The sequence below is a fragment of the Pseudophryne corroboree genome, chromosome 1 (assembly GCF_028390025.1).
Source record: "Pseudophryne corroboree isolate aPseCor3 chromosome 1, aPseCor3.hap2, whole genome shotgun sequence".
In the NCBI taxonomy this organism is placed as follows: domain Eukaryota; kingdom Metazoa; phylum Chordata; class Amphibia; order Anura; family Myobatrachidae; genus Pseudophryne; species Pseudophryne corroboree.
In genome coordinates this window covers 223,966,768-223,993,195 of record NC_086444.1, presented here as the reverse complement: position 1 = coordinate 223,993,195, position 26,428 = coordinate 223,966,768, and the positions used below count along the sequence as shown (strand labels likewise).

Below are 26,428 nucleotides of genomic sequence, written 5' to 3'. Positions count from 1 at the left end.
AACCAATACGGTAATTAATGTACTCATGATATTCGGCGGGAACCCGGTGGTAGAGCTCTGTAAGCACACCTGGACCAAGCATCGCCCACTAATTCAAACCAACCTATGACCCGTCATGTACTGTAAATGACCTGCCCCTTGACCTATGGAAGAAGAGCTCACATTAACTTTTGTATTGTACTTTGGACCTATTGTACAAAAGAAAGGCCTCCTGGCCGGGCTCAGTCTATTCACTGAAGGACATCTTGCTAAGACTGACTGAGGACCGGATCCGGGAGCGCTGGCGAACAAACGTATGTACTATTGGTTGTAGCTCTTCCATGTATTACTGTTGTATCTTTACTTGTATTTCTTTTGAGTAAATATATTGTTGATGCGTTGGACCACAACATAACATATAACTACTGGTGTCGCATTCCATTCTTGGTTGGGGAATAAAGTGTATTCACCACACGTGTCGCTGCATTGTGCGCACAGCGTGACGGCGTGTATACGCAACGTGCATACACATCGTAGGGGTTATTGTGTATGTTTAACGGCCGCAGCGGACCGAACCACAGTGTGTTTAGGTATTGCTACTTCCTTGCAAGTAAATCAACTTTTACAGTCTTAATGAAACCATGGGAAGGAAATTCCCAGCAAAAAAAGTATTAAAAAAAACCCAAAAAAACACCTGGGGGCGTTTTACAGATTTATTCAGTCCTCTGGAGAATTCGACTGTCGTGGACACAGGCCAAATCACTACTGCAGCAGGAGACATCTGTTTGCATTAGATGCCTCCTGCTGTATTAACATACAGCAGCAGCGATAGCAACTCCAACCACATCTGAATGACCATGCCACATCGAGACTAGCAAAGGGCAAATAACCCATAAAGACTGACTTACGGCAACACTCAAGTTTCTTATCTAACAGGTCCTTAAAGGACACAGAGCCCTGAACTGGAAGGGCAATGTTCCTGATTAAGTGTGTCACCAGGGAATCCACCTTTGGAAACTGGTCCCATTTAGACACATGATCCACCTAAGTGGATACAGGGCTGCAAAGTTGCCCAGCATTTTCCAGGCTTCCTTGATGAGACCGGTAATAATCCGAATAAGGAAAAGCAACAAACCTTTTATGTCAAGGAACTGCAGAAATTAGATCCTCAACCCAAGGAGGAATCCAGGTGCTCAGATCCCCCCTCCCCACACACACACACAAAGAAAAACCTCATCCTGAAGCTCACCCACTTCCGACAATGCCAAAAAAAAAATTTCCTCAAAAGAAATTGACTAACAAATATTGCACTTAGGAATGCGACAGGAACATTTTCAAATCATATATAATAAAAAAAAAATACAAGGGGTGTGCAATAGGTTTACAGAAGTGCAGTCAGTGCATGTGTAGTTCTTGTGAAATGTCAAGGCACAGAACCGTATATAGGCAGCACTGCACACCAAAGAAGTCAGCATGTTCACTTCCTTCACAAACTCGTTATAGAGCTCAACAAAAACCACTGGAGATCCATGATCTATTACAACTACAAGAGTGGTCTGGAACAGCTGGAGAGTTTTGATCAATTGCAAGCTGCTTTTGGGGAGGAAGCAACATTTCGAACACTGTGTATGAGTGGTTCACAAAATTTCAGCGCAGGAGACGGTCCCTGGAAGACCAGGAGCAATGTGGCTGACCTGTGTCAATCATCACCAAGGACAACTTTGCTGCCTTCCAGGCCATAGTTGAGGTGGACACCAGGGTGACCGTGGCTCAGTTACAGAATAATATACACATCTCACTAGGATCCATCCGCTCAATACTCCACTTAAAGCTTGACCTGAGCAAGGTTTCTGCACGCTTGGTGCCACACCAGTTTAACTGAGAGCAGACGGAGGTTCGGGTAACTTCATGCCGCAGCATACTGGCTAGGTTTGATGGCGGTCACTCAAACTCTATCTGGGCTATAATCAGTCGCAATAAATCCTGGATGTACAGTTTCGACCCTGAAACCAAACAACAGTTGGTCCAGTGAACTCAGGTTGGAGGTGTGCGGACACAAAATTTCCAAAGTGAGCGCAGCGTGGCCAGATAGTGGCTGTTTTTGTGGCCAAAGAACCTCACAGCACCAGGCGCTAATTAAAATATATCTATTTAAATATTGCTTACAGAAATGTAATCATAAGCTGCAATAAACACTCAAAATATGCTTGTGAACGCGTACAAACTCCACACCATGTATACAGATGTGGAACAAGGTAATTTTTCCACCAGAGGAGTTTGCAATAAATTAGCTTTTTTATTTTCCATCAAAAAAAAAAATCTTTAAAACTGATAAAAAAAATTCTGAAAATATCACATGTATATAAGCAAGAGTATCACATGAATAAAAACACATACCTATAAAACAATCTACTAATATACTTTGCACAGTTATGATGGCAAATGTGGGGTATCCTTTTTCAATAATATATAACCTGTTTTGTAGATTACAGGTATTTATAATGGGCCCATTGTAGGTGACAATTGAAAAAAATGTTCCTGAAACAGATATACATATAGTGGCACCACTGCAACATAAATATATATTCGTATAAGTATACGGATGCTTTTATCTCTATATTCCTGTCGCTGGGAAATCAGCAGTGAAGTCAAGTTGTAAGATCATACGCATAATCCGAGACTGCGCTCAGTATCTCACCACTACATGGTAGTAGGTAGCGGCAACCTCCTCATTTGATCCCCAAGCACGCCACGTCAGTGGCAAGGTATGTTCCAATTATGATTTCACCCGAGTCCCAGTGTCGGTGTGTGGCTGTAGCTCCAAACTCGCCAATGATGAGTACTGGTTTTCTCCTGCAGGCGGGCTGGGACCCCTCATTAATCAGCAGTGGATAGTTGAATACCTCCTTAGCAGTGGCAGCTTTCTGTAGTAACATGCAAAGTAGCAGCAGCAAAAATTCTCTACCCGGTTTCGCTCCTATATGTGGGAGCTTTTTAAAGAGTAGACTAGTTATGTAGCTACCGAATCACTTGTGCTGCAGTGCACCATCACTAAGGACTCATACGCCAACCAATGCCTGCCGCAAGTGCATTTCCAGGTGCTGTCGAAGAACTCGCGCTCTTGGCGTCATTCTCCATCATCACGACAATGCACCTGCCCACAAGTCCAGGAAAGTGGTGGATTTTCATGAACGCATCCAGGAGCCTGGTCATGTGCTCTACAGTCCAGACCTGGCCAGCTGCAACTTATTTGTGTTGCCACAACTCATGCGCAAGATACGCGGGATTCGTTTTGAGTCATTGGAAGCTGCAAAAGAGACCTTCATCTACCATGTCGAAGACATACCGGATATGGACTGTTCCAGCGGTTTCACCAAGTGGTTTGAGCGCATGCATCATTGCATGGAATCCTCTGGCAAATACTTAGGGAAAGAAAATGCAATGTTCACTTAGTTTGCAACTATAATACTTTTTGTGAATCCGGAAAATTATTGCACACCACTCGTATATTTCCTTGTTTTGGGGGATTTTTTTATTATATGTCCATAATCCAAACGTATTAATGAAGATATAGTCTCACTCTTCAGAACACTGTTCCTTTCACTGTATCAAGTTAGCAAAAGCAAAAGAATCCAAATACATTGTCCTGGAACATGATGGGTTTCGTTGTCGTTTCAGAGGCGTATATGCCTAAGCATTTGCTGCTGATGTATAAAGTGACTTAACCTCTTAACTGACGATTTATTTATCCGAAAACCGCTCCAAAATTGTCGGGGGGCTTTTTATGAGTGAATTAGGTGAAGAACATGAATTTAACCCTATCCCAAATGATTTGAGTTATATAAAAAAAAAATATATATTTGTTTTGATTTTTTTTTTATTATATTTTTTTATTGAAACATCGATCAGAAACATCGCGACCATCGGAACATCGCAGTTTTAATTTTGAAAGCCGGGACAGCCTGCAGGTATACAGGGGGGGTCTGGGGGATGGCTTGGGAGGGTTCATTTACACTCCCCAGCGGCTGCCATTGTCTGCAGCCGCTGGAGGTGGGGGATCCTGCCGTGCTGACCGATCAGCAGTGATCGGCAGCATGGCAGACACAGGGGGAGAGTGCAGGGAGGCCGAGGGACCTTCCGGTAGCCCTGACAGTAGCAGCGGAGGGAAGTTTCCCTTCCCTGCCGCTGCTAACACACTCTGACTGGTCGCATCCTGTGCGACCAGGTCAGATAGAGCACTTGCAGGCATGGTCGCATCTGATGCGCCAATTGCCAGGCAAGTAGTTAAAACATCCCCTTTCCCACTACAAAATAACTCTGGTAAAACACAGGTTGTTGTTTTTTTTTTTACACTCAGAAGTGTTAAAGTTACAATAAAGGTAGGAAGTTAACAAAAATAGGATTTTAATTACCTACCGGTAAATCCTTTTCTCGTAGTCCATAAGGGATATTGTGGAGAATAAGCGGGTCATTCAGACCTGATCGCAAGCTAGGTTTTTTCGCTGCGATCGGGTCAGAACTGCGCATGCACCGCAATGCGCAGGCGCGTCGCACGGGTAGAAAGCGGATCATTGTTGTGCAATGGGTTTTACGAAGAATCAATTCGCAGTGTCGATCGCAAGGAGATTGACAGGAAGAAGGCGTTTGTTGGTGGCAACTAACCATTTTTTGGGAGTGGTTGGAAAAACACAGGCGTGTCCAAGCGTTTGAAGGGCGGGTGTCTGACGCCAATTCCGGGACCGGCAGGCTGAAGTGATCGTAAGGGCTGAGTAAGTTCTCGGCAACTCAGAAACTGCACAAATATTTTTTGTACCGCCCAGCTGCACATGCGATCGCACACTTGCAAAGCAAAAATACACTCCCCTATGGGCGGCGACTATCTGCTCGCAGCAGTGCAAAAAAAACCCTAGCGAGCGATCAGGTCTGAATTAGGCCCTTAGTACTATGGGGTACAGATGGGGTCCGTAGGAGCCAGTGCACTTTAAATTTCTTCACTAGGTGTGCTGGCTCCTCCCCCATCCACTGCCCTCGCCTGAGGGTCCCTGGTTCGGGAGCAATACCAAAGAAGCTTCTTGTTGAGTTGAGAAGCCATCTTGTCTATTTGTGGGCAGCCCCACCAGTCGATAATCTGCTGAAACACCTGATGGTGGAGCCCCCACTCTCCCGGATGGAGATCGTGACGACTCATGAAGTCCGCTTCAGAGTTGTCTACTCCCTGAATGAAGATTGCTGACATTGCTCTTGCATTTCTTTCTGCCCAGAGGAGTATTGTTGACACCTCTCGCATGCAGGCCCTGCTTTTTATCCCTCCTTCCCGATTGATGTACGCCACTGCTGTGTCGTTGTCCGACTGTACCTGGATCGCATGATCCCTGAGTAGAGGAGAGGCCTGAAGCCGAGTATTGTAGATCGCCCGAAGTTCCAGAATGTTGATCGGAAGGAGGGTTTCGTGGGCTGACCACCTGCCTGGAACTAAGCCCCTTGGGTGACAGCTGCCCATCCTCTCAGACTCGCATCCGTGGTGAGGAGGATCCAATCTTAAACCTCGAAATTCCAGCCTTCCAGGAGACTGGAAGACTGCAGCCACCACAGGAGGGAAATCCTGGCATGAGGTGACGGGCATGAGGTGACGGTCGTATCATCAGGTGCATCAGAAGATATGATCCGGACCACTTGCTCAGGAGATCCAATTGAAAAGTTCTGGCATGGAACCTCCCATATTGGATCGCCTCGAATGAGGCAACCAGCTTCCCCAACAATCTTATGCAAAGATGGATGGATATTCGAGCAGGTCGGAGAACCATGCGGACCATCTCTTGAAGTGTCCCCAGGAACAGGAGCCGCTGATTTGGCTCCAGGTGGTACTTCTATAAATTGAGAATCCACCCATGGTTTGACAGAAGTTGGATAGTGCTGTCGATATGTAGCAACTAAAGCTCCCTGGATCTTGCTTTTATCAAGAGATTGTCCAGATAAGGAACATTGACCCCCTGGACCCGGAGCTGAAACATCATCTCCGCCATTACCTTTGTGAATACCCTCGGAGCTGTGGACAGGCCGAAGGGTAGCGCCTGTAACTGGTAGTGATCGTCCAGTAGGGCAAACCTCAGATAAGCCTGATGAGGTGGCCAAATCGGAATATGGAGATAGGTGTCCTTGATATCCAGGGAGACCATGAATTCCTGTTCTTCCAGTTCCGCAATCACCGCTCGCAAGGATTCCATTTTGAACATGAACACTTCCGGGTAAGGATTCAAGGACTTTAGATTCAAAAATAAGAATTTACTTACCGATAATTCTATTTCTCGGAGTCCGTAGTGGATGCTGGGGTTCCTGAAAGGACCATGGGGAATAGCGGCTCCGCAGGAGACAGGGCACAAAAGTAAAGCTTTCCGATCAGGTGGTGTGCACTGGCTCCTCCCCCTATGACCCTCCTCCAAGCCAGTTAGGTACTGTGCCCGGACGAGCGTACACAATAAGGGAGGAATTTTGAATCCCGGGTAAGACTCATACCAGCCACACCAATCACACCGTACAACTTGTGATCCAAACCCAGTTAACAGTATGATAACAGCGGAGCCTCTGAAAAGATGGCTCACAACAATAATAACCCGATTTTTGTAACTATGTACAAGTATTGCAGATAATCCGCACTTGGGATGGGCGCCCAGCATCCACTACGGACTCCGAGAAATAGAATTATCGGTAAGTAAATTCTTATTTTCTCTATCGTCCTAGTGGATGCTGGGGTTCCTGAAAGGACCATGGGGATTATACCAAAGCTCCCAAACGGGCGGGAGAGTGCGGATGACTCTGCAGCACCGAATGAGAGAACTCCAGGTCCTCCTTAGCCAGGGTATCAAATTTGTAGAATTTAGCAAACGTGTTTGCCCCTGACCAAGTAGCTGCTCGGCAAAGTTGTAAAGCCGAGACCCCTCGGGCAGCCGCCCAAGATGAGCCCACCTTCCTTGTGGAATGGGCATTTACATATTTTGGCTGTGGCAGGCCTGCCACAGAATGTGCAAGCTGAATTGTATTACACATCCAACTAGCAATAGTCTGCTTAGAAGCAAGAGCACCCAGTTTGTTGGGTGCATACAGGATAACAGCAAGTCAGTTTTCCTGACTCCAGCCGTCCTGGAACATATTTTCAGGGCCCTGACAACATCTAGCAACTTGGAGTCCTCCAAGTCCCTAGTAGGTGCAAGGCACCACAATAAGCTGGTTCAGGTGAAACACTGACACCACCTTAGGGAGAGAACTGGGGACGAGTCCGCAGCTCTGCCCTGTCCGAATGGACAAACAGATATGGGCTTTTTTGAGAAAAAACCACCAATTTTGACACTCGCCTGGTCCAGGCCAGGGCCAAGAGCACGGTCACTTTTCATGTGAGATGCTTCAAATCCACAGATTTGACTGGTTTTAAACCAATGTGATTTGAGGAATCCCAGAACTACGTTGAGATCCCACAGTGCCACTGGAGGCACAAAAAGGAGGTTGTATATGCAATACTCCCTTGACAAACTTCTGGACTTTAGGAACTGAAGCCAATTCTTTCTGGAAGAAAATCGACAGGGCCAAATTTTGAACCTTAAGGGACCCCAATTTGAGGTCCATAGACACTCCTGTTTGCAGGAAATGCAGGAAACGACCGAGTTGAAATTTCTTTGTGGGGCCTTCCTGGCCTCACACCACGCAACATATTTTCGCCACATGTGGTGATAATGTTGTGCGGTCACCTCCTTTCTGGCTTTGACCAGGGTAGGAATGACCTCTTCCGGAATGCCTTTTTCCCTTAGGATCCGGCCTTCCACCGCCATGCCGACAAACGCAGCCGCGGTAAGTCTTGGAACAGACATGGTACTTGCTGAAGCAAGTCCCTTCTTAGCGGCAGAGGCCATAAGACCTCTGTAAGCACCTCTTGAAGTTCCGGGTACCAAGTCCTTCTTGGCCAATCCGGAGCCATGAGTATAGTTCTTACTCCTCTACGTCTTATAATTCTCAGCACCTTAGGTATGAGAAGCAGAGGAGGGAACACATACACCGACTGGTACACCCACGGTGTTACCAGAACGTCCACAGCTATTGCCTGAGGGTCTCTTGACCTGGCGCAATACCTGTCCCGTTTTTTGTTCAGACGGGACGCCATCATGTCCACCTTTGGTATTTCCCAACGGTTTACAATCATGTGGAAAAAACTTCCCGATGAAGTTTCCACTCTCCCGGGTGGAGGTCGTGCCTGCTGAGGAAGTCTGCTTTCCAGTTTCCATTCCCGGGATGAAAAACTGCTGACAGTGCTATCACATGATTTTCCGCCCAGCGAAAAGTCCTTGCAGTTTTTGCCATTGCCCTCCTGCTTCTTGTGTCGCCCTGTCTGTTTACGTGGGCGACTGCCGTGATGTTTTTCCCACTGGATCAATACCGGCTGACCTTGAAGCAGAGGTCTTGCTAAGCTTAGAGCATTATAAATTTACCCTTAGCTCCCGTATATTTATGTGGAGAAAAGTCTCCAGACTTGATCACACTCCCTGGAAATTTTTTCCTTGTGTGACTGCTCCCCAGCCTCTCGGGCTGGGCTCCGTGGTTACCAGCATCCAATCCTGAATGCCGAATCTGCGGCCCTCTAGAAGATGAGCACTCTATAACCACCACAGGAGAGACACCCTTGTCCTTGGATATAGGGTTATCCGCTGATGCATCTGAAGATGCGATCCGGACCATTTGTCCAGCAGATCCCACTGAAAAGTTCTTGCGTGAAATCTGCCGAATGGAATTTGCTTCGTAGGAAGCCACCATTTTTACCAGGACTCTTGTGCAATGCTGCACTGTTTTTAGGAGGTTCCTGACTAGCTCGGATAACTCCCTGGCTTTCTCTTCCGGGAGAAACACCTTTTTCTGGACTGTGTCCAGAATCATCCCTAGGCACAGCAGACGTGTCGTCGGGATCAGCTGCGATTTTGGAATATTTAGAATCCACCCGTGCTGTTGTAGCAGTATCCGAGATAGTGCTACTCCGAGCTCCAACTGTTCCCTGGACTATGCCCTTATCAGGAGATCGTCCAATTAAGGGATAATTAAGACGCCTTTTCTTCGAAGAAGAATCATCATTTCGGCCATTACCTTGGTAAAGACCCGGGGTGCCGTGGACAATCCAAACGGCAGCGTCTGAAACTGATAGTGACAGTTCTGCACCACGAACCTGAGGTACCCTTAGTGAGAAGGACAAATTTGGGACATAGAGGTAAGCATCCCTGATGTCCCGGGACACTATATAGTCCCCTTCTTCCTGGTTCGTTATCACTGCTCTGAGTGACTCCATCTTGATTTGAACCTTTGTAAGTGTTCAAAAAAATTTTTTAGAATAAATCTCACCTAGCCTTCTGGCTTCAGTACCACAATATAGTGTGGAATAATACCCCTTTTCTTGTAGTAGGAGGGGTAATTTAATTATCACCTGCTGGGAATACAGCTTGTGAATTTTTTCCCATACTGCCTCCTTGTCGGAGGGAGACCTTGGTAAAGCAGACTTCAGGAGCCTGCGAAGGGGAAACGTCTCGACATTCCAATCTGTACCCCTGGGATACTACTTGTAGGATCCAGGGGTCCTGTACGGTCTCAGCGCCATGCTGAGAACTTGTCAGAAGCGGTGGAACGCTTCTGTTCCTGAGAATGGGCTGCCTGCTGCAGTCTTCTTCCCTTTCCTCTATCCCTGGGCAGATATGATCTTATAGGGACGAAAGGACTGAGGCTGAAAAGACGGTGTCTTTTTCTGCAGAGATGTGACTTAGGGTAAAAAACGGTGGATTTTCCAGCAGTTGCCGTGGCCACCAGGTCCGATGGACCGACCCCAAATAACTCCTCTTCCTTTATACGGCAATACACCTTTGTGCCGTTTGGAATCTGCATCACCTGACCACTGTCGTGTCCATAACATCTTCTGGCAGATATGGACATCGCACTTACTCTTGATGCCAGAGTGCAAATATCCCTCTGTGCATCTCGCATATATAGAAATGCATCCTTTAAATGCTCTATAGTCAATAAAATACTGTCCCTGTCAAGGGTATCAATATTTTTAGTCAGGGAATCCGACCAAGCCACCCCAGCTCTGCACATCCAGGCTGAGGCGATCGCTGGTCGCAGTATAACACCAGTATGTGTGTATATACTTTTTATGATATTTTCCAGCCTCCTGTCAGCTGGTCCTTGAGGACGGCCCTATCTATAGACGGTACCGCCACTTGTTTTGATAAGCGTGTGAGCGCCTTATCCACCCTAAGGGGTGTTTCCGAACGCGCCCTAACTTCTGGCGGGAAAGGGTATACCGCCCATAATTTTCTATCGGGGGGAACCCACGCATCATCACACACTTTATTTAATTTATCTGATTCAGGAAAAACTATGGTAGTTTTTTCACATCCCACATAATACCCTCTTTTGTGGTACTTGTAGTATCAGAAATATGTAACACCTCCTTCATTGCCTTTAACGTGTGGCCCTAATAAGGAATACGTTTGTTTATTCACCGTCGACACTGGATTCAGTGTCCCTGTCTGTGTCTGTGTCGACCGACTAAAGTAAACGGGCGTTTTAAAACCCCTGACGGTGTTTTTGAGACGTCTGGACCGGTACTAATTGTTTGTCGGCCGTCTCATGTCGTCAACCGACCTTGCAGCGTGTTGACATTATCACGTAATTCCCTAAATAAGCCATCCATTCCGGTGTCGACTCCCTAGAGAGTGACATCACCATTACAGGCAATTGCTCCGCCTCCTCACCAACATCGTCCTCCTACATGTCGACACACACGTACCGACACACAGCACACACACAGGGAATGCTCTGATAGAGGACAGGACCCACTAGCCCTTTGGAGAGACAGAGGGAGAGTTTGCCAGCACACACCAAAAACGCTATAATTATATAGGGACAACCTTATATAAGTGTTTTCCCTTATAGCATCTTTTTTATATATTTCTAACGCCAAATTAGTGCCCCCCCTCTCTGTTTTAACCCTGTTTCTGTAGTGCAGTGCAGGGGAGAGCCTGGGAGCCTTCCCTCCAGCCTTTCTGTGAGGGAAAATGGCGCTGTGTGCTGAGGAGATAGGCCCCGCCCCTTTATCGGCGGCCTCGTCTCCCGCTCTTAACGGATTCTGGCAGGGGTTAAATATCTCCATATAGCCTCCGGAGGCTATATGTGAGGTATTTTTAGCCAAAATAGGTATTCATTTGCCTCCCAGGGCGCCCCCCTCCCAGCGCCCTGCACCCTCAGTGACTGCCGTGTGAAGTGTGCTGAGAGGAAAATGGCGCACAGCTGCAGTGCTGTGCGCTACCTTTAGAAGACTGAGGAGTCTTCTGCCGCCGATTCTGGACCTCTTCTTACTTCAGCATCTGCAAGGGGGCCGGCGGCAAGGCTCCGGTGACCATCCAGGCTGTACCTGTGATCGTCCCTCTGGAGCTGGTGTCCAGTAGCCAAGAAGCCAATCCATCCTGCACGCAGGTGAGTTCACTTCTTCTCCCCTAAGTCCCTCGTTGCAGTGATCCTGTTGCCAGCAGGATTCACTGTAAAATAAAAAACCTAAGCTAAACTTTTCTAAGCAGCTCTTTAGGAGAGCCACCTAGATTGCACCCTTCTCGGCCGGGCACAAAAATCTAACTGGCTTGGAGGAGGGTCATAGGGGGAGGAGCCAGTGCACACCACCTGATCGGAAAGCTTTACTTTTGTGCCCTGTCTCCTGCGGAGCCGCTATTCCCCATGGTCCTTTCAGGAACCCCAGCATCCACTAGGACGATAGAGAAATGGGCCTTACCGAACCGTCCGGCTTCAGTACCACAAACAGGTTAGAGTAATAATCCTTTCCTCGTTGTTGTATTGGTAATGGAACAATGACGTGGGACTGGACCAAATTTTGGATGGCCTGTTGCAACGTAACTTGCGTATGCTCCAAAGCTGGTAGGCTTGATTTGAAAAATCACTGGGAAGGAGCACCTCCATCTTATAGCCCTGAGAAATGAGGTCCTTGTTCCATGTATCCAGGCAGGAACTCTCCCAGACGCGGCTGAAGTGACACAGTCGAGCTCCCACCTCGAGATCCCTTAGGGGTGGGTGGGCACCGTCATGCTGAAGACTTAATGGAAGCAAAACTGGTGCTCTGTTCCTGAGAACCAGTGTTTGTAGGTCTTCTTGTCTTACCTCTGGTGCCTCTAACTGCATTGGAAGCACCTCTGGCTCTAGATCAAAATCTGTTTGACTGAAAGGACTGAACAGACGGCCCCGGGTAGGAACGCCTAGCCGGCGGGGCCCCGGAGGGGAGAAACGTGGATTTCCCCGCAGTAACCTTAGAAATCCACGTATCCAACTCAACCCCGAAGAGCCATTCCCCAGAAAAGGGGAAAGATTGCACACTGCGCTTGGACTCTGCGTCCGCTATCCATTGATCCAACCACAAGGCCCTGCGCGCCGACACTACGATGGTAGAGGTCCTAGCATTAATATCGCCCATCTCCTTGAGCGAGTCACACAGGACGCGTGCAGTGTCCTGAATGTGCTTCAGGAGAGTCACCATAGTGATCAGAGGCATATCCCCACACAGGCCTTCCTGAATTTGAGAAGCCTACGTGTGAAAGGCACGGGTCATCCAGCAACCCGCTATGACCGGCCTTTGCGATACACCTGCTGCTGTGTAGACAGGCTTAAATGTAGTCTCTATTTTTCTGTCCTTATGGTCCTTTATGGTAAAGTAGCCCGGGGCAGGCAGCACTGCCTTTTTAGACAGTCGATAGACTGATACGTCAACCCCCGGGGGATCTTCACAGAGTTTCCTACCTTCAGGAGCAAATGGGAAAGTGTGCAAAAATCCTTTTGACACTTGGTATTTTTTGTCTGGATTTCTCCAGGCTAACTTAAACAGGTCATCTAACTCAGCAAAATCAGGGAAAGTGACATTAGTTCAGTGTAATGAAAAACGACTGCTGTGACTGCTGTCCTCTAGAGTGAGTTTTAACACGTCCCGTATAGCTAAAATGAGGGGTTCAATATCCTGAGCAGAGTTGGAATCCCCACTAACGGGATTCAAGTAATCCCTATCCTCCTGTATACCTTCATCTGAATCAGAGAGTAGAGCAGGAAAACCATGCTTTTGTGGTTCTGAGTTAGAGAGGGGGGCTGTGTAACATCTGCCCTGGCAGCTAGGTCTGCAACAGCCTGCTGTAGTAGCTGAGTTTTTTTTACATTAGCAGTGAGTTGTGATGACATATCAGACATCATAGTTTTAATGGCCTCTAGCCAGGAAGCCCCCTCACTGAGTTGTGAAGATTGGCTGCATTGTTCACCTTATACAGAAGCAGATGATAAAGGAGAGAATCTGGTGTGGCATACACTGCATAGTTTGTGTTTACCCAAGTTCACAGTAAAGCACAATTACATACACACAGACAACTAAGCAAGCCTGCCCTTACTGTGAGAAGGAGAGAGAGAGAGGAGACCAGCATATCCCAGCTACACAGACCCAGTGAGGCTGTAAGTGGTTATATCCCAGTGAAACACCTATGATTACTGTCCTTTATAGGACACAGATTGCGTACAATAGCGGCTCTCCCCATTTGCTACACCCTGTGCCAGTTTTCCAGCGTTTTCTGAGTGTCAGGAGGAGCTGTGTGTGCCTGCTGCTGCATGCAGAGGAAGGCGCCAAAATACAGCTGGTCCTACTCTGAGGTAGCTCCGCCCCCCCAATGGCGTCGGAGCTACAGTGATTTTTATACTGGCAATATCTACCAAATAGCTTAAAAACATCACACAAGTGCTAGTTTAAGCCACCGTTAGCCAGTGTACACAGGGGGCTATAGCGGGTCTCCCCCAGGAGGGTCCCATATGCCTCCCCTGCATGTCAGCCGCACTTTGAACCGGGGGACCCCCCTAGCGGGGCCCCCGGTTTGAACTCACCACTCTTCTTACCTTCAGGCTATTGTTAGGGGTGTGCAACGTGCTGCGATTGCGACAGCTAACGCTCAGTGCCCAGCTGTACAAACTACCTCTCAGGATGGTGGTCCTGCAGCGGGGAAATGGCTCTGACACTTCGCAAGGCCAGTGACCGCATTCCACCCCCCAAACTTCCACAGTGCAGGTATGCTGTTGCCCAACAGCATACCAAAAATAATAAAGATTGAAAAGAAAAGGAAGAAAACTCTCTGGAGCTGCAGAGATGTGCATCCCCTCCTGAGGGGACTTTTTCTAAACTGCCTGTGGGAGGGGGCATAGAGGGGAGGAGCCAGCACACCCAGGGAAGAAATTTGAAGTGCACCGGCTCCTTTTGACCTGGTCTATATCCCACTGTACTAAGTCTCCCCAATATCCCTTATGGATGCTAGAAAAATAACAGACGTTTACTGAGTAGAAATGCTTAGAGATACATTAATTGTTGCACAATAAACCCTGTTTAAAACAAAATGTTAACAGTTTGAATGCAATGACAAAGTAAATGTATTTTCTCAGTAAGATGAACCACCATTAGCTCATGTTTTTTTGGAGAGAAGTGGGTGTTTTTGTATGCAATGTTTGTGAGCAAAAAATAGTATTTCAATTACCTACCAGTATATCTCCGTAGAGGATACTGGGAATCTATTTAGTACCATGGGGTATAGACGGGTCCAGTAGGAGCCTTGGGCACTTTAAGAATTTGATAGTGTGCGCTGGCTCCTCCCTCTATGCCCCTCCTATCAGACTCAGTCTAGGAAACTGTGCCCGAGGAGACGGACATACTTTGAGAGAAGGATAGATAATAAAAGTGGTGAGATTACGAACCAGCACACACACAGAACAATAGGCAAGCCATGCTAACCAAACTTGAAACATGAACAGCAACGGCTGAACAAACTAGAATACTTAACCAAGTAACAGTGCAGGAAGAACAAATCACTGGGCGGGTGCCCAGTATTCTCTACGGACTACGAGAAAAGGATTTACCAGTAGGTAATTAAAATCATATTTTCTCAAACATCCTAGAGGATACTGCAGAACTGATTGACCAAACTGAAGGTCCTCAGAAGCCAGAATATCAAACTTGTAGAACTTTGCAAACGTGTTCGAACCTGACCAATTAGCTGCTCGGCAGAGCTGTAAAGCGGAGATACCCCGGGCAGCTGCCCAGGAAGAACCAACCGAGCTCGTAGAGTGGGCCTGTACAGCTTTTGGAGCCGGCAATCCTGCAGTGGAATAAACATGATGGATCGTGAGCTTGATCCAGCGTGCAATAGACTGCTTTGAAGCAGGACACCCAATTTTATTGGGATCATAGAGAACAAACATTGAGTCGGATTTTCTGTGACGACCTGTTCTCTGTACATACACCTTCAAAGCCCTCACAACATCCAAAGACTTTGAAGTAGCAGAGGTGTCCGTCACAGACAGAACCACAATAGGTTGGTTGATGTGAAAAGCAGACACCACCTTAGGAAGAAATTGCTGACGAGTTCTGAGTTCAGCTCTGTCCTCATGGAAAATTAAGTAGGGACTCTTGTGAGACAACGCCCCTAGTTCCGACACACGTCTTGCTGAGGCCAAGGCCAATAGTGTGACGGTCTTCCACGTAAGGTACTTTACGTCAATCTCCTGTAATGGCTCAAACCAGTCCGACTCGAGGTACTGCAGCACCAAATTGAGATCCCAAGGTGCCGTGGGAGGCACAAAGGGAGGCTGGATGTGCATTACACCTTTCAAGAACGCCTGGACCTCAGAGAGAGAAGGCAATTGTTTCTGAAAGAAAATAGACAAAGTCGAAATCTGGACTTTAATGGAACCTAGGCGTAGGCCCACATCCACTCCCAACTGTAGAAAAAGCAGGAGACGTCCCAGATGAAGTTCCACCGCAGAATATTGTCTGCTCACACACCAAGAAACATACTTCTTTCATATACGGTGGTAATGTTTCAACCTTACCCCTTTCCTGGCTTGGATCATAGTCGTGATGACCTTGTCAGGAATCCCTCTCCTGGCTAGGATTAGCCGTTCAACTTCCATGCCGTTAAACGTAGCCGCAGTAAGTCTTGATAAACGAATGGGCACTGTTGCAGAAGATCCTCGCGAAGGAGCATCTCCAGAAGGTCCGCGTACCAGGACCTTCTTGGCCAGTCCGGAGCAATGAGTATTGCTTGAACCTTTTCCCTTCTTATTCTTTTTAGAATTCTTGGGATCAGATGAAGTGGAGGAAACATGTACACCATCTGGTAGACCCACGGAGTTGTCAAAGAGTCTACCGCCACTGCTTGTGGGTCTCTCGACCTTGAACAATACTTGAGCTTCTTGTTGAGACGAGAGGCCATCATGTCGATTTTCGGATATCCCCACTGACGTGTCAAGCACCTGAACACTTCCAGGTGAAGGCTCCACTCCCCCGGGTGCAGGTCGTGTCTGCTGAGTAAGTCTGCTTCCCAGTTGTCTACTCCCAGAATGAAGACCGCCGACGCCGCCACGGCATGTTTTTCCTCCCAGAGGAGAATATTTGACACCACTAACATTGCTGTTCTGCTTTTCGTTCCGCCCTGTCGGTTTATGTACGTTACCGCCGTTACATTGTCCGACTGGACTTGAATGGCCTGATTCCGAAGTAGGGATGAGGCCTGCAGAAGGGCGTTGTAGATTGCCCTGAGTTCCAGGATGTTTATTGGAAGGACGACTTCCTGACTTATCCATTTTCCTTGAAACTGCACCCCTTGGGTGACTGCTCCTCAACCTCTGAGGCTTGCGTCCGTGGTTAGCAGAACCCAATTCTGAATCCGGAACCTCCGATCCTCGAGATGAGAAGTCTGTAGCCACCACAGTAGGGAGATCCTGGCTCTTGGCAACAAACAGATCCTCTGGTGCATGTGAAGTTGATATCCGGACCATTTGTCCAATAGAACTAGCTGGAAGGGCCTTGCATGAAACCTTCCATACTGAAGCGCCTCGCAAGAGGCCACCATTTTGCCCATAAGGCGAATGCACAGATGCACAGAGATCTGGGTTGGGTTCAGGACAGACCGAACCATCGACTGGATTTCCATAGCCTTCTCCACAGGAAGGATCACTCTCTGAGATTACGTGTCCAGTATCATTCCCAGAAAGGAAAGTCGGTTCCAGGCGAGATTTTGGTCAGTTCAGAATCCAGCTGTGATCCAGGAGTAGTGTGGTTGAGAGGCGAATACTGTCCATCAACCGGTCCCTGGACGGTGCCTTTATAAGAAGATCGTCCAGGTATGGAATTATGTTCACTCCCTGTTTGCGGAGTAGAAACATAATCTATGCCATCACCTTGGTGAACACTCTCGGTGCCGTGGAGAGACCAAATGGCAGGGCCTAGAACTAGTAGTGGCAGTTCAAAACGTAGATAAGTCTGATGAGGCGGCCAGATCGGAATGTGAAGGTACGCATCCTTGATATCCAGAGACACTAGGAATTCCCCCTCCTCCAGACCTGAGATCACCGCTGTCAGAGACTCCATCTTGAATTTGAACACTCGTAAGTACGGGTTCAATGACTTGAGCTTCAAAATCGGCCTTAACGAACCATCCGGTTTCGGTACTACAAACAGGTTGGAATAATATCCCCTGTTTTGGAGATGAAGTGGAATTGGAACAATGACCTCAGTCTGTACCAGTTTTTGATTGGCGTCCTGTAAGGTTATACTTGCTTCCTGTGAAACAGGTAAGCCTGATTTGAAGAATCTGAGGTGGGAGCTCCTGAAACTCTAATCTGTAGCCCTGGGAAATAAGATCTATGACCCAGGGATCCTGGCATGATGTTGTCCAGATGTGACTGAAAAATTTTAGTCGGGCTCCCACCTGCCGGTCTTTGAGGCATCGCGGTCCACAGTCATGCTGAAGGCTTTGAGGAAGCAGAACTTGAGCTCTGTTCAAGTGAACCTGCAGTTGCTGGTTTTCGTGGTTTACCTCTAGCGCCTCTGGTGGCTGTAGAAGAACCTCTGGTTTTGCCCTTGAACTTGGCAGTCCAAAAGGACTGTAGATTAGGTCCTGAGTAAGCCTTCCTGGCTGGGGGAGCTGCAGAAGGAAGATACGTGGACTTACCCGCAGTAGCTTTGAAGATCCATTTGTCTAGTTCATCTCCAAATAAGGCCTCTCCTGGGAAGGGTAGGCCTTCCACGCCTCTCCTGGAGTCCGCGTCGGCAGTCCACTGGCGTAGCCATAAGCCTCTGCATGCTAACATTGCCACAGCAGTGGTGCGTACATTAAGCAAGCCTATATCTTTTATAGCTCCCACCATAAAATTTGCAGAGTCCTGTATATGTTGCAGGAGTAAAATAATCTCCCCCTTAGGCAAGATACCTAACCCCTCAATTATGTTACCCGACCATTTTGCGATGACCTTAGTAATCCACCCGCATGCTATAGTGGGTCTCTGAGCCACCCTAGCAGCTGTATACAAAGATTTGAGTGCATTCTCAATTCTACGATCAGCCGTGTCTTTTAGGGAGGTTGCACCAGGGATAGGCAATACAATTTTCCATGTCAGCCTGGATACTGATGCATCAACTCTCGGTGGATTTTCCCATATTTTTTTTTATCCTCAGGAGGAAAGAGAAAAGATGATCTCAACCTTTTAGGGATTTTAAATTTCCTGTCAGGATTAACCCACGGTTCTTCAAACAGGGTTTTTAGTTCCTTTGACACAGGAAAAGTGGCTGAGGATTTCGTTTTTACAATAAAATAAGATTCCTCAGTCTCCTCTGTTTCCTTATCAGGGATATACAGAACTTCTCTGATAGCTTCTATGAGAGCCTCTATTCCCTGTGACAGAGTAGCATTCCCCACCCCCTCCTCTATGTCTGACCCGTCATCATCAGAGTCAGACTGCAGGATATGGGCCAAAAGATATTTTTGCGGACAAATGGCAGGGGCCTGAGACACTGGTTTGGGTACTGAGTCTCTGTTCACAAACTCAGTCATCGATTGTCTTAAGTATTGCATCTCTTTCTCATTGCGTGACAATTCAGTGGAAATATTGGATATCATTCCCCTAACGGAATCCAGCCAAGCCGGTTCTGCTCCGCTAGCCTGGGAGGGTGCACTGCACTGAGTACACTGTAGTGAACCCCCCTGGAGAAGAGGAACCTTACATGAAACACACTCTTTGTCTGACATACTGTGACAGTGACAGCACACACACACACGCACGGGAACAGGTTAAAAGCACAATTAACCCACAAAGAGCCCTTCAAGAGAGACATAGAGATAGCCTGGAGCCAGCACACAGCGCTCTTACTGCTAATGCCAAGCTTAGCCGGGTCGCAGACTAAGTACCCAGATTGGGGACTTAGTACACTAGTAAGTGCTCCCCCCACTATGACCCCCTGGTACCGCTGAGGTAATCTGGAGTCTCTCCGGAGAAGCTGCGCATCCCTGTCAGTCAGCGTCTGTGTCAACTGCAGAGGGAAAATGGCACTGGTGAGCTGCTGGATCCACTCACAGTGAAACCCCGCCCCCTCAATGGCACGCGGTCTTCCCCGCTTTTTTATACTGACGGAGGTCATTTTAATTGCTTAAAATGGAGTCAGTCGCCTTTCAAGTCTGTAATGCCAGTCTGGGTTCTGTGTACACCCGTACTGTACGGAGACTCAGTTCGCTCCCTCAGAAGTGGTGCGTCCACACTGTGAACTGAGTACTGAGACTCCGCCGCCCCCGTAGAAGCCGTGCGTCTCTGTACCCTTATGCTGCCATAATGGCCGGCGACCCGCTAACCGGGATGCCGGCTTAGTACTCACCACTCTTCATTCATCTGGCTCTGTTAGGGGTGATGGCGTGCTGAGGGAATGTACACTTGCCGTGGTGGGGCTTCCGAATAGTTCCCTCAGGAGCTAGTGTCCTGTCAGCGGGGAACGGGACCATTAACTCTTCAAGAGGTTGCCCCCCCCCCCCAAGTCCCACTAAGCAGGCAGGCTGGTGCAATCCAGTCTTGCCTGAAAATAACAAACAGAGAAAATAAATGCAGAAAACTCTTCAGGAGCTTCCAGCAACTTGACCAGCTCCTCCCCCTGGTAGGAGGGGCATAGAGGGAGGAGCCAGCGCACATTATCAAATTCTTAATGTGCCCAAGGCTCCTACTGGACCCGTCTATACCCCATGGTACTAAATGGATTCCCAGTATCCTCTAGGACGTAAGAGAAAATAGAACTGCGACTGCTCAATTGTTAATGCAAAATGATGCCTCTGCTAATAACAGAAAGCTGGACTGCTGAGGCATACCTATCTTTCATTTTCCACCAATGTAGGAGAAGAAAGAGGGGTTGGGTCCTGATTAAATCAAGCACGATTACCAAAATAACTTTTAAAAACAAATGAAGCAAAAAAAAAAAAAAACAACACAACTTACATCTTCCTACTCTTCAGCAGCTGTATTATGGTCCGCTACTAGATCCAGTTATCTGCAAGTCTCTGCCTTATGTTTACAAAAAGAAAAAGTAAAAAAGTTAGTTCTTTTGTCACTGAAAAATATTAAATAACCTATTTAACAAGGTTTGTAAAGAAGTTATTGATGTATCATTGCAGAAGATATGAAAGCTGAATTTGTCTAATCAAGAGATAGACACTTGCAGATCAGACACCACAGAAAAGTTTTTATTCCAAATAGAAAAAGCATACATTTTGATATACAGGGTGTTTCAAAAACTGTGCAGGAAATTGGAAAACTGAATACTCCAGTAAGGTATGGGTGAGGTGCGTTATCTTTTAGGGTATGTACCGAACATAGGCGCCATCTTGAAACTGGCCATCTTGAATCTAAGACAGTTTTTTCAAATGTAAAGGGGGTCGTATAACATGTCAAACAACATCCGAATTTGCTGAAAAGTGTATTGCTGCAAACAGATTTGAAATAGCAGTTATGGTTCAAAAGTTACAACACTGTTTTTGTTGCAGGTTGACAAAACAGGAGAAAATTGAGGTCATTCTAATGTTTGGAGAACTAAGTTTCCGTGTCATAGCTGCAGATTTTAACAACTAGCACCCAGAAAGAGCTCCAATTTCACGTAACACTGTCAGGTGCCTAATTTCCAAATTTCCGAGAAACCGGGACTGTGACTGACAAATCACGTAGTGGTCGTCCAAAAACTACTACTGACGAGACAACCTCAACAATGTTTTAGGCATTCTTGGGTACCCATAACCCTGTTGTTGGTTCACAGGTTGTACTTCTTTGGACCACATTTGTATATACTCTGACCCAGTCACCTAGCCATCACAATTTGTCCCCTGTCAGTTGCTCAGATCCTTACGCTTGTCAATTTTTCCTACTTTCAACACATGAGGGCATATGTAATAGGTTCCGAGGTTGCCGGAGGTGGAAGATGCCAGCCGATCTCAGACGCATTTTTAAAGTGTCAATCATTTACAAGGCATGGTTTTCCTTGTAGGTGATTGTCACTTTAAAAAAAAAAAAAAACTCAGAGATCGGGATGCACACCGCATCTCCAGCAATCTCAGACCCTATTACATATGCCTCATCAACTTCTAGTCTTCTACAACGTCATTGTAATGGGAATAATCAATGTTATTCAATTCACCTGTCAGTTGTTTTAATGTTATGGCTGATTGGTGTACATTTGTTTCTCATTTACATACACTAACTAAAGACAAAAAATATTGATGTTAACATAAAGTCTGTACAAGATGAAATGTGTCAGTGGTTGTATACATTTAGAATTTAGCATGCCAGGTAACCATTACATTGGAGTGGATTTGTAATCACTAATAATCTCACAGCACATACAGTACCATTACTGTACGGTGTTGTAGTGGATGGTGATGAACTCAACCTGAATCAACATTTACAGTAAGTCTGGATACTTTGTATTTTTTTCACTCGCTGTGGATAGCAGGAGTCTTTGGGGGATAGACTGGACTGTGAGGTGGTCATCTCTAGCCTACAAGTACAGATTATCTCCAACTGCTATATATAAAACTAGCGGAATACCTGTTCTTTCCTACGGAATTTCAAGTATTTCTGTGCGTATAACTTTAACTTTGAAGGACTTCCTGGTAAACTTATTAGACTTACAACAGTACATGCCAGGCCGCACCTCTGGACGGGCCTTCCCCGTATTGATGATGTCAAAAGGCTGGCGCTGAGGAGAATAATCTGCTCCTTCTCTGCCCTGTCCCACCTCGGATGCTGCCCTGCTCAGTGCTGTAAATGCTGGGACGACAGGCCAAGCTCAGCCCACTGTATGTTAAATATGTAAGGTTTGCAGGGATAGGCTGACTATTCCAAAGTTCCCAAGGTCTCCTTGCTTAGCTTCTCACTCTCCATAGGGCTCCTCCTTTGCACAACACTCAAGGTCACTGGGAGAGCCGTTGATACCCTTTACACAGCAGATAAGAAGTTACTTACTATCAAGCTTTCATTTAATGCATTTAAGAATCAAAATATCTATGTCTCCTTTGCTCCTTGAAAGGGTTCGGCAAAGTTTAGTTCAAGTGACAGGTTAACCTCTGATAATTGGAAATAGGTTGGCTAAGTACTGTACGTATATCTGATAGATATAGATTTTATATATATCTCAAATACCACCGACTCATCACAAAATCTCCTGAACCATAAGGCTGGACTTCCTTGCCAGTGGCAGTTTTAAAGCAGTCCATTATTCAAATATGGGAAACAACCCTCAGCGATGTTTGACAGTGTTTAGGGGTGGCAGTTGATGTGGCTCCCCTATTTGAATAATGGACTGCTCTGCAACTGCCACTGCAAGGAAGTCCCCCTCCGATACTTGGTATCACCGACACCATGTATTCTTTGTAGCCCTGGCTTGGTGGGCTGTATTAACTCTCCTCTCTGAGGGAGGGGGTATTATCTCACCCATTTTAACACCTTTGTGGGTGGAACTTTGAAAAATCTCTTCGTAGTGGGTGCCTACGTCACAAAAGCAAGCTCCTGTCCAAATTTCTAGTCCGCATGGTTCAGGAGATGTTGTGATGCGTCAGTGGTATTTGCTATATATATAATGACCATAATATTTGTACCTGTTTATAATACGAGTACCTGAAATGTATCTTATGCATTCATGTTGAAGTTTTACTCATGGTAAAACAGATGTAACCAAATACAACGAGCTTCAATCTACCATGTGACTCGAGACGCCTGCCCGGGTGAGCAACCAGGTACCGTGTCTTTTTTTAGTATTTTTTATTTAAATAAAATTAATTCATAAATGCATCTAGGACGCCAGGAGACTGTGCTGATTAGGACACTTGTATATATCTGTGTGCGACTAAGGCTGTTCATGTAACACAACATAACTTGGCATGGAAAAAAAGCTGCGTAGCACTCCGTATACAGAGTCAGTCTCAGTTGCACAGAGATGTGCAAGGGTTTCATATCAAATTAACTTGCAGAGTCTCATGATGGACCCAAGTCGCACTGCATTGCGACCAAGACGCATTTGCAGGTAAAAGATGTTCAAAAGACATCTGCCGCTAGCCAAGTGGCACGGGACCTGGCTGTTTGGCGCGACTGTATGAGAACACATCTGTATTATTTTGGCAACGAGAAAAAATAATACTATACAGAAACAAATATATACACAAAATGTATTAGTTAAATAATTGTGATTGTAACCTTTATGTACCGCTTCCTCTATTTCTTTTCCCAGACAATTACATCTTTCCCTACACTGAAATGCATTTTAAACTCAAAATAAGTTTGCTTACAAACTGCAATAGTCTGCAAATTAACAATCAATATGCAGACAGGACGTATTTTGTGCAAATCTCACAAACTCAAAAATTTGTAAGCAATGTGCTAGACAAAGAATAGTAAAAGATCTTGTACACTACATACAATACCTAGTTCATTCATTTCCTTGCATGCTTATGCTGGTATTCAGCCCCAGGAACAACTTCAGGGGGCTGGTCAGAAGATCCTGTTTGCATGGAATTCCTTCTGCAGACAGAAGAATGCAAGTGTCAGTAACATCCGTTCAGAAAGTCTTGCTTGGGGCTATGCATACACAATACAAGGAACTCAGAACACGGATGAGAGATGCATGGAAAAAAAAAAGTCATTATACCAGAAGAATACAAAGCTCTCAACTGTCAGTAGAAACAGTATATTTACATTTTGTTTAAAACAAATGAGCAATTATAACCAGCAGAGCCCAGTAAAACCTAAAACGTATTTACTGTAGCAGTCATTTAACTTTAAGATACATTGTGCATTTAGGGCCACACAAGGTTTTTACGCCCTATTCTGTTCTTCATAATGAAAATGAAAGAGGCACACAGAAAGTTGCTGGTCTAAAATTATATATGTATTACACGTTTCGGAAGCCCTTTCCCTTTATCATTAATATTACACAGTGCAATATATAAATGCCCTAACCCAGATGTTTACAATCAGATCATGGCTACCGCTAACGGCCTAGCCTCGTTAAAGCTGATCCTTAATTCCTTGGATCAGATTTCACAAGTCTAAACAATTAGCAGTGGCTTTTATTTGATTGCGAATGTCAGGTTATAGGGATTTATATATTGCATGTTGTGCCTACATCTGTCTACTTGAGTATTTGCACAAGCACAATAAAAGCACCTGATATCTCAGTGGATCCTTTATTACTTGTGGGTATTACAAAAACACCATGCTGTCAAATCAGTAAAAGTTTACCAACACAGTCATAACGTAGACTGGACCAATATTTTTGTCTTTATATTCACTTATCCCCCTTTTCGCCTAAAAAACCTGTGTCCGACTCGGGTAATTGAACATGGGTTTCAAGTTGTGCCACAGCGGCTTGAAACCCTGTTCACACCACAGGTTGGACCCGGGTTATTGGCGGGTCTTTCCTCTGCCATCCGTTGAATCGGCTCTGCATAGGCTGTTAACGACACACCCCAAGACTGACCAGCCAATAACCCGGGAATGTGTGGCAGTGGAAATGGGGTTATAGTGTCATCACTTAAGTAGTTCTGTGCATTGCAGTTCAATGTAAAGCCATTACCATTAACAAAACCATTCAGAGACAATTACAGGTGAAACTCAGAAAATTAGAATATTGTGCAAAAGTTCATTTATTTCAGTAATTCAACTTAAAAGGTGAAACTAATATATTATATAGACTCGTTACATGCAAAGTGAGATATTTCAAGCCTTTATTAGAATTTTGATGATTGTGTTTTACAGTTTAAGAAACCCCCAAATCTCAGAAAATTAGAATATTACATAAAATCAATAAAAAAAAGGATTTAAATACAGAAATGTCAGCCCTCTGAAAAGTATAATCACACATATGTACTCAGTACTTGGTTTTGGCCTCTTTTGCATGAATTAATGCCTCAATCTAACATGGCATGGATTATATCAGCCTGTGTTGCAGAGGTGTTATGGAAGACCAGGATGCTTCAGCACAGTAATCCCATGGTCATTGAATCAGGTTTTGGTAGAAAAATGTGCACAAGCAGCAGGGAATACCGCAGCCTGGAGAGTATGGTCAGGAAAAGGCCATTCAAAAGTGTGGGGAAGCTTCACAAGGAGTGGACTGAGGCTGGAGTTCATGCATCAAGAGCCACCACACACAGACGGATCCTGGACATGGGCTTCAAATGTCGTATTCCTCTTATCAAGCCGCTCCTGAACAACAAACAACGTCAGAAGCGTCTTACGTGGGCTAAAAAAATAAAATAAAACTGGTCTGCTGCTCAGTGGTACAAAGTCCTCTTTTCTGATGAGAGCAAATTTTGCCTTTCATTTGGAAACCAAGGTCGTAAAGTATGGAGGAAGACTGGAGAGGCACACAATCCAAGATGCTTGAAGTCCAGTGTGAAGTTTCCACAGTCTGTGTTGATTTGGGGATCTAGGTCATCTGCTGGTGTTGGTCCACTGTGCTTCATTAAGTCCAGAGACAATGCAGTCGTCTACCAGGACATTTTAGAGCACTTCATGCTTCCTTCAGCAGACAAGCTTTATGGAGATGCTGACTTCATTTTCCAGCTGGACTTGGCACCTGCCCACACTGCCAAAAGTACCAAAACCTGGTTCAATGACCGTGGGATTACTGTGCTAAATTGGCCAGCAAACTCGCCTGACCTGAACCCCATAGAGAATTTATGGGGCATTGCCAAGAGAAAGATGAGACATGAGACCGAACAATGCAGAAGAGCTGAAGGCCGCTATTGAAGCACCCTGGTCTTCCATTACACCTCAGCAGTGCCACAGGCTGATAGAATCCATGCCACGCCGCACTGAGGCAATAATTCATACAAAAGGGGCCCAAATCATACTGAGTACATATGCATGATTATACTTTCTCTGACGTCCTAAGTGGATGCTGGGGACTCCGTCAGGACCATGGGGATTAGCGGCTCCGCAGGAGACAGGGCACAAAAGTAAAAGCTTTAGGATCAGGTGGTGTGCACTGGCTCCTCCCCCTATGACCCTCCTCCAAGCCTCAGTTAGATTTTTGTGCCCGGCC

General features: G+C 46.1%; 1 protein-coding gene across 6 annotated transcripts in view; it reads right to left on the bottom strand.

Annotated features, from left to right (window-relative positions):
* Nucleotides 1–26,428, bottom strand: part of FER (FER tyrosine kinase) — a 634,526-nt gene that overhangs the window by 562,385 nt on the left and 45,713 nt on the right. For 5 of the 6 annotated variants that reach the window (XM_063964096.1, XM_063964094.1, XM_063964098.1 and 2 more), the window contains exons 2-3: nucleotides 23,808–23,904; nucleotides 20,338–20,403 (exon numbers count right to left, since the gene is read on the bottom strand). The gene's annotated coding sequence lies outside the window, so the exon portion shown is untranslated. The remainder of the gene's footprint in view (nucleotides 1–20,337; nucleotides 20,404–23,807; nucleotides 23,905–26,428) is intronic. The other variant, XM_063964097.1, reaches the window with a different exon arrangement.